The 9,569-nt window shown below is 38.6% G+C and overlaps 1 pseudogene across 1 annotated transcript; it reads right to left on the reverse strand.

The window, feature by feature from the left end:
• Positions 1 to 3,580: 3,580 nt before the first annotated feature.
• On the reverse strand, positions 3,581 to 4,493 carry LOC309861970 (olfactory receptor 2C1-like; annotated as a pseudogene). Its single transcript has one exon. The product of its transcript is annotated as an olfactory receptor 2C1-like (transcript).
• Positions 4,494 to 9,569: the final 5,076 nt, after the last annotated feature.

The following is a 9,569-nucleotide window of genomic DNA, read 5'->3' on the forward strand; positions in this document are numbered from 1 at the left end:
CTTTCTTTCTTTTTTTAAAATTATGTTTATTTACATATAATGTATTATTTGCCCCAGGGGTACAGGTCTGTGAAATCTTACACAATTTACAGCACTCACATACTCTCTCCAGTGTTCATAACTCAACCACCCTATCCCTATCTCCCCACTCCCTAGCAACCCTCAATTTGTTTTGTGGGATTAAGAGTCTCTTATGATTTATCTCTCTCCTTATTCCATCTTATTTTATTTTTTACCCTCCCTACCCTGTACAACCCCCCACCCTGCTTCTCAAATTCCTAATATCAGAGAGATCATATGATAATTGTCTTTCTCTGATTGACTATTTTGAAAGCAGGCACTTCTGACATTTTATGTACCCAAATTAGCTAAATTTTAATTAATTATTTAGTTTATTTTTTTCTAAGCAAGCTAAATTTTTAAAATGCATAAGCATGGAAACATGAAAGTTCAGATCACTGCAGACCACCTTAGTGTCTGTTGGTCACAGAGACACAGACTGATCTGTCACTTATACCTGTCCTCTCACTTCCTTCTCAAACTGTGGTGTCACAATATCTGAGGTACTGTTCAGTTCCTGCTGGCTTATTGTAAGCCTTTGTGCATTACCTCCTGAAGCTTCCTTTTATCTGCAATGGGAGAGATATACCTGCTGTGGCCCCTCCCATCTCAGGACATCCCCCTCCCATCTTTGTATCGAGAGAGAGATGTCTACAGCCCTTGTGCAGGCTGCGCAGAGAGTGTCTAAGTCTGGTCGGGATGTCATGACAGATCCTGTACACTGGGTAGCTTCATGGTCTCCTATTTTTCATGGCGCTGGAGGATGGGGAGTCTGAGATGGAGTTGCTGGCCAGGAAGACCTGGGATTCAGATGGCTGCCTTCTCACTGTGTCCTCAAGTGGCAAAGAGATTGAGAGATATTGAAAGAGAGATATAATCTCTGTATGTCTCTTGTAAGAACACTAATCCCATCGTGAGGGTGGACCCTCTTTGAACTAATTTCCTCCCAAAGGCCCCATCTCCAAATTCAATCATATTTGTGGTTAGAATTTCAACGTACACTTTTGGGAGGGAAGAAACATTTATGCCATAGCAGGATGCCAGGTAAGTCACTCCAAAACTTTGCAGATAATGTGAAGACAAGCTAGCTCATTCTCTGAGAGTCATTCTAGAAAACTCATCCATCCAACATCTGAGAGGAGCTATGGGCAGATGTAATCTACTTTAAATATAACTTATAAATCATAAATATTAACATCAAATTAATTATTTAAATTAATTAATTATAAATTATAAATCATTGACATCCTAGGGATACTTGTTGAAGGCAGAGAAAACACTGGCTTGTGGACATGGGGTTATAGTCCAACTTTCTGTTACCTTTCCCTATTACTTCTTTTCTCTAAATGCAAGTTTCTTGTAGGTTTTTAAAATGTGTTGCATAGACCCTGCATATGTGAGTTTCTGGTTTATACTCAAGGTGCAAATGAATTCTTAATAATTTCCTGTCAGTTCTCTGAGTAGCCAGGTGGTTTTACTCTGATATCTCCCTTTGTAAGTCAAAGTTCAATGTGGTCCAAAAATTCCTGTTCCAGAAATAAACTTCCATTCTTGTCACGAGTCTCCTGAGAGTACCCTCTGAAAACTATTGTTCAGTTTCCATGAAGTAGTTTCCTGGATGCTTCACATAAATGTTTTCCCCTTTTCTCAGAAAAAACAAGTTAGGGTTAATGTCAAAAGCTGAACTGTGGTAGAAAAGTAATCTACTGATGGCTGATTTTGCTGATATACTGATTTTTCTGCATCCCTTTCCTCCAGAAGGATAAATTTCAAAAGTTACAACAGATGGAACATGTCATATTTTCAGAATTTTTGCAGGGAAGGGAGCGTAAAGTGAGCCTGCTTGCTCTTAGAATTTTTTTTAAATGATTTTATTTATTTATTTGACAGAGAGAGAGAGAGATCACAAGTAGGCAGAGAGGCAGGCAGAGAGAGGAGGAATCAGGTTCACTGCTGAGCAGAGAGCCTGATGCGGGGCTCAATCACAGGATTCTGGGATCATGACCTGAGCCGAAGGCAGAGGCTTTACCCACTGAGCCACCCAGGCACCCCACTCTTAGAAATTTTACAGATAGAGAAAAGTTGTCTTTCAAACTGATTCAAATGAGCTAACAAAGTCCTGACTGGATACCATCCTAGATTGACTTCCGTGCCCCGGGAAAGGTTAGAGATGGTGCAGTGGTTAAAGTCATCATTGATTTGAAGCAGATGCCTCTCTTTGAGCTAAGTTTTTGTTTCTATTTCCAAAATGTTTGGCTGGGAAGTCAGTTTCTTCTCAGATGCATAGAAGAAAGAAGACATATCAGAGAGGAGGGGATTAAATTAGTTTAGATAATAAATATATTCAAATAGTATCCTGGAAAGAGAATACAATGACAGTGTTAAATGATTTTATGTGTTAATTAACTGAAATCCAAGAGATCAAAAGTAGGTATCACTCAACAAAGGGAGTTGCCCATGGCTTGGCAGATGTCAAGAACAAACTCAGTGGGGACATTATGTGCTTTTGCTCATCAATAAGTGGGGACCACCTTTGTATTTAACTCTTAGTTCAAACCTTTATTCAATCCCTGTTCTATGTCAGATATATCTTGGGCATTTAGAGCCTAATATTTATTGATCAGTATACAATGGAAGAGGGCTGTCTCTAATCTTCAAAAGCTATATTGAAATAGTGAATTAGACAAATGAAGGAATTTGTTTGTACATATAGAAAAAATATAAAGGCATATTGAATCATATCTGTCATTAATTAATTGAGAGAAGTGAAGGAAATTTGTTATGGGGAGGTTGAAATTGTTTTCTTTTTCCTTTTTTAAAAGATTTTACTTTTAAGTAATCTCTACACTCAATATGGGGCTCAAATTTATAACCCCAAGATCAAGAGTCTCATGTTCCACCAACTGAGTCAGCCAGGCGCCCCTGAAATTGTTTTCATTAATGAATCATTGAATATAGATGGAAAGGGCATTGATGAAGTAAGAATATGATAAGTTATAGGGTGATAAGGTGTTTGAGAAAGGAGAGAGCACCTGAGATCCTCAGTTGCAGGAGAGATTAAAAAGTTTGCATATAAGATGTGATCAATCCAATGAATTCTTACTTAAATATCTTGTTTGGATCTGTATAAAATTTTTTGGCAAATTTTCTTATATGCTATCTGGTAAATGGGAGCTGTTATAGAAAGGGATCTGAAAATGTTGTGTTACGTATCCTCCTATGGATGTGTGGAATCGTTCTTTCCACTGAGAATCAGACATTTGGGGAAGGTCAGAAGGAGCAGGATTGCTTCACTTGAGATTTCAGAACCAAGCACTTTCTAGTTGGAAGAGTTTCTTTAGGCATTAGGATGGTTGCTGTTAAGTGATGGGAACTCTTTCCTTGGGGCTCATGGACAACTCATTTGGAAACAGACTTGCTGATAGTTACGGAGTTGTGCATGTGATTGGCCCAGAAGACAGGCAAAGATTACTTAGGCTTCTTCTTCTTCTTTTTTTTTTTTTAGTGATTACTATCCTTTTTAGGATTTTACCTCACTCTGGGGTTGTAGGATCCTTTTCCAAGCTCTCTTTACATCCTTGTTTCTCAGGGTGTTGATGAGTGGGTTGAGCAGTGGGGTGATAACACAGTAGAAGAAGGACATGAATTTGTCCTGGGTGCTATTGATAGGGGTTTGGAGGTCCAAAGTACATGATGACAACCACCAAGTGGGAGCTGCAGGTGCTGAGGGCCTTGTATCTCCCATTAATTGAAGGTAACTTCCACACAGCCTTGGCAATGAATGTGTAGGAGATTAACACAAGCTGGGGAGCCATCAGTGCAAAAGGGATGGCTCCCACAGCCAAGGACAGGTCATTAACATTGGTGTCACCACAGGCCAGCTTGATCAGAACAGGTACTTCACAGAAGAAGTGGTTAAGTATATGGTGACCACAATGGTAGAGCTGGAGAATGAGCGTAGCTTGGAGTACTGAATTGGCCAGGCCACTGGACCAGGCAGCCACTGCCAGTTGCACACACACCCATGGTTGCATGATAAGAGTGTACTGGAGGGGCTGGCAGATAGCTTCATAGTGATCAAAAGCCATTACTGCCAGCAAGGCACATTCAGTGCATTCTGTCCAGTGGAAGAGGTAAGCCTGGATGATACAGCCCCAGGAAGCAATGGTCTTCTCTGGCCCCAATAGGTTGTCCAGCAGCTGGGGCACAATGGTGCAGGTGACACAAGGTCCAGCACAGAGAGATTGTCCAGGAAGAAGTACATGGGGGTCTGGATTCTGGGCTCCACCATGGAAAGAATGATGGAGCTGTTCCCCATCAGGGTGAAGATTTAAGAGATCAGGACAACTCCAAAGAGAGGTATTTCTAGTCATGAATAATCTGAGAAGCCCAGCAACACAATCATGCTGGGGAAACACATTTTCTCCTTCCATGGCAACAATCCTATGTATGGCTGGAAAGAGAGAGACATAGTTTAAGAGTAAGTGTGACTTTTGTAATTGTTTTTGTTTTTAAATTTTGGATCTGTGGTTTATTTGACACTTATTAAAGCTATATAAAAACCATGCACAGTTTATTTATAATTTTGGACATTATATTTGAAGACTACACAAAAATTTCACAGAACTTACTTATACAGAAAGACATGTGAAATAGGAGGCTTTAAAATTTTTAGGTATAGGGGTGCCTGAGTGGCTCAGTGGGTTAAGCCTCTGCCTTCAGCTTGGATCATGATTTCAGGGTCCTGGGATTGATCCCTGAATTGGGCTCTCTACTCAGTGGGGAGCCTGCTTCCCTCTCCCTCTCTGCTTGCTTGTGTCAATAAATAAATAAATAAATAGTCTACACAATCTGGGTTTAGTAAAAACAAACACCATGAGGGTGAAACAAAGCTTTTAATGAAGGATGGAAAATAAAAAAAATTGAGTGAAGTTTTTGGAAAGTGTTAGAAATGATAATGGACAAAGGGGTAACAGAATTATTATTAAATACAGTCAGTGTAATTGGAAAAAATGAGTTCAAGTAGGAACTACTTCTGTACCATATTGTCAGGCAACTAGGAGTGAGCACCTTGTATTTTGACATATATTTAATTCCTTTGACTCATAGATAATTACAGCATAGTGTATTGAGTTAGCTTGCAAATGTTCACAATTGTGGACACTTTCTGAAGATCAGAAAAAGTACCACCATATAAGAGAGGCAAATGCAATGCTGTGTTTCAGGAGGAGAGATTGATTATATTTAAGTGTGATGAGAAACCCTGAAGATACTGGGAGGAGATTATTCTCTTTCTTTAAAAATGCTATTTTGGGGCACCTGCGTGGCTCAGTGGGTTAAGCCGCTGCCTTCGGCTCAGGTCATGATCTCAGGGTCCTGGGATCGAGTCCCGCATCGGGCTCTCTGCTCAGCAGGGAGTCTGCTTCCTCCTCTCTCTCTCTCTGCCTGCCTCTCTGCCTACTTGTGATCTCTCTCTCCGTCAAATAAATAAATAAATAAAATCTTAAATTAAAAAAAAATAAAAAAAAATGCTATTTTGTAAGCATTTTTAGGCAGTGTGTAATCAGGTTAATTAATATTATAGGTTAATTAATAATATAGTTAATTTTAATAAAAAAATGAAAAAAATCATGATTCAGGAAATGGGGCTTAGGATTCTGTTTCAGGTGTAGGCACTGTGTATATGCTTGGAACACCCATTGTAGGGTGATAAGCACTGTGTTTTAACTGGAGAAATTTTTCTCAATCTGCATTCTGCCTATGACTATTCTGGCAGAATGAGGAACTGAGTGAACTGAGGACTTTGGGAGAGTAACGTCAACACTTTGAACCTCAGCCTTCTTGCATGAAAATGCAAAAGATAATGTTCAGCTTTCAGGGTTTGGAGAAACATCGAGTGCCCTAAAGGATGCATGGGAATAGAAGGTATACTGAAATAAATTACTTGTCTCTTCTCCAAATGATCATTTTACTAAATAATAATGGTAATAATGAACAAGAAACCAAAAGCACAACAGTACCCGTGAAACTGTATGGGAAGAGAGGAAGTTTGTTGTCATGGTTCAATTCCTGCTTCCCATATTTTAACAACTAGAGAGCCCTCTACAATTTCCTCATCTCCAGATAGATGATCTTTACACTTAATTTACACACTATTTGCACATAAAAAATGGTGCTAAATAAATGGTGAACATAAGTAGTAAGTGGAAAGAAACAGAGTTCAGGGGGTTATGAAACCTGTTAGGAGAGATAAGAGCTGCTACAGCATAAAGCCAGAGTCTACACCTGTAGCCCAGAAACCTGACCTTTTCACTCCTCTGCTTCACAAAAAACATGCAAATCTATGGTGATGCAAAACTGGCACGAATGCCTAATTCACCTTACCCCAACAGGCAAGAAGCTCATTGAAAATAAAAATATAGAGCTTAAATAAGATTTTGCTTAAATTTTCAATGTCACCATTATAAGATAGGGGGAAGGAACGTGGTTGAGAAATTTCATATTTTAAAAAATTCTGGTGTCTTTAATAACATGCTTAAAATGAGGAGAAGAATGGAGAAGTTATGAAAAAAACTTCATTAATGGAAATACAGGTCAGATTGTAAAAATCTAAAGGCAGCATGTTTGAAGCTGCCAAACCACATCTATATTTTTTTCTTCGTTCAGGCAACATTTTAAAATCAGGTCATTGGTACAGTGGGTATTTGGGGGAGGTTGAGTTAGAATCTAGAAATGCATGATTGAAAAATCTATTTGAATGATTTGCTGTTACTAGTATAAGTACCATTATATAGGATAATATCTTTCTTTAAATGTATTCTCACTTGAAAGGGAAGGAAATATATACTGAGGGTGTTTTGTTTGTTTGTTTGTTTGTTTCAGTAGGAAAACTATATCAAAAATGGGAAAGTTACAGAGGGGTCAAATTTGGATAAGTATGTGGAGATTCCTTAAGGAATTAAAAATAGAGCTTCCATATGATCCTGCAATTGCACTAATGGATATTCACCCCAAAGATAGAGGTGTAGTGAAAATAAGGGCCATCTGTACCTTAATGTTCATAGCAGCAATGGCCACAGTCACCAAACTGTGGAAAGAACCAATATACCCTTCAATGGATGAATGGATAAAGAAGATATGGTCTATATATACTATGGAGTATTATGCCTCCATCAGAAAAGATAAAGATGAATGTCCAACTTTTGTACCAATATGGATAGGACTGGAAGAGATTATGCTAAGTAAAATAAGTCAAGCAGAGGGAGTCAATTATATGGTTTCACTTATTTGTGGAGCATAAGGAATAACATGGAGGGCAAGCGGAGATGCAGAGAAGTGATTTGGTGGAAATTGGAGTGGGTGACGAACCATGAGATACTGTGGACTCTGAAAAACGAACTGAGGGTTTTGGAGGGGAAATGGGTGGGAAGTTTGGTTAGCTGGGTGGTGGGTATTATGGAGGGCACATATTGCATGAAGCACTGCGTGTGGTGCATAAACAATGAATTCTGGAACACTGAAAAAAAAAGTATTTTAAAAATATTTTTTCCATGCATCAAAACCATTAGAAGTAATTTGCTTGGGTCACTGGTCTTTGAGAATACCAGAAAAATAATTCTTCACAAAATTCAAGAATGAGTTAAAATGATCCACTGGATGACCTTGTTGCTATAATGTGAGACTTTCTATTAATAACTGAGATTGTTATAACCAACCTAATCCATCCTTCATGCTGTTATACCCAAGTAATATTCCTGGGAGTAATATCATCCTTGAGTAATATTTGGAAATTACAATGCTCACTTTTTTCTCTCTGTTGCTTAAATCTTCAGAAACCCTCCAAAAACCAGGTGTGTACCTAGTGTTATTTCTGTTCTGGTCTGTAATTACATGCTTCCTCTTTCACGAACCTCACATCCTTCATCTTGTTTGAAAAGCACCCTTCTAGCTTCTATTCCTTTGCATGAGCTAACTTCTCTTTCTCCTACATTAACTTGCTGGGGTTCTATTTACCTATACAGCCAAGATCAAGCAACATTTCCCAGAAATGCCTGCTGATCTCCTCTTCCTTGTGTCTATATTCATCTTCCTATTCTGCCACTACAGTAACTTGCTGGCTTCTCCTTCAGCCTGAGAACATTTTAGGGGCTTACCCTATGTTTGGGGCACTTCCTTCTCTAGCATCTAGATTAGTTTTGGCCTGAAGCAGGTATTTAATAAATGTATAAAAGAATAGCTAGATTCTGCACTTACTAAGAATGAGATATCTGCTTCCATAATGTAAATTTAATTCCATTGTTAACTCTTGTTCCACATAAATTCTTATGTTAGGCTGATCCTGTTGACTTGTTAAAATATAGGTATAGTCACTGGTGCCTCCATTCGCTTGTAATTGATATATCTTTCACCTGACATAATAATGTATTTCTATTTATTTTCTCAAATTCTATTTAACATTATAGATTTGGTTCAAATTTTTATTTTTTCCTAAGAATTTTGTCTCTCCCATCATGTAAGATATGAGGTGACAGAACGTTTATATCCTATGCTCTTAATGTTTTTTTCTGTAATATCTCATGCAATGTTTAACACCTGACATGTACTTGGATGATTATGCTTTTATCTTTTTCTTTTTGGGTAATTTTGTCTTGTCTTTCTTTCTGTCACTGACTTCTTGAAATATATATTTTCTTGAGTCTTAATATGTACCCAGCTCTGAAAATTATTGTAGTGTTGGTGTTAAGGAGGCCATCATTAGGTTAGAGTGTACTGTCTTCAATACTATTATTTGGGGTACTATGTTTTTTTTTTAATTTATTCATTCACTTATTTATCTGAGAGAGAGAGAGAGAGAGAGGAGGAGCAGAGGGAGAGAGATAAGCAAGTTCCTCAGTGAGCCCAGAGCCCCACATGTGGCTCTAGTTTGTGACTTTCAGATCATGGCCTGAGCTGAAATCAAGAGTCAGATGCTTAACTGACTGAGTTACCCAGTTGCCCCTATGTGTTAGTTCTTATCACCAAGAATAGCCCACCCTCATTGGATATATAAGATAACCTCCTTTTGAATCTTCTTTGAAATTTACCAGAAGAGAAATGAATGCTAACATAAGTACTCAAACCTAACCTGGTCTCTCCCACCCATTTTACCATAAGCTGAAGAAGGAAGAAATGTAGAAAGGCAAGGAGCTGGCACTTGGATGTTGAGACTGGGTTGGAAAGAGGCAGATTCTCTTCAGAGGGCCGGGCCTTTAGTCGAGAGAGGGATAGGTAGGATGATCTTGAATTCAGCCACAACAGCAAGAATTTGCTGACACTGAAGGGAGCCTCCTGTGGTTTATTCTCTGGATCCTCTGAGACCCAGGCTATGTCACATAGGTAATTAGTTCAAGGGCTAAGTTTGTACACAAGAGAATTCTAGAGGGATTTCTACTCCTTCTAATTTATTGTCTTCAGAACATCTTCCCCCTGGAAAATATGCCTCAGTGAGCTGAGGGAAAGACCATGAAACA

The sequence above is a fragment of the Mustela nivalis genome, assembly GCF_964662115.1.
Source record: "Mustela nivalis genome assembly, chromosome: 3".
Lineage (NCBI taxonomy): Eukaryota > Metazoa > Chordata > Mammalia > Carnivora > Mustelidae > Mustela > Mustela nivalis.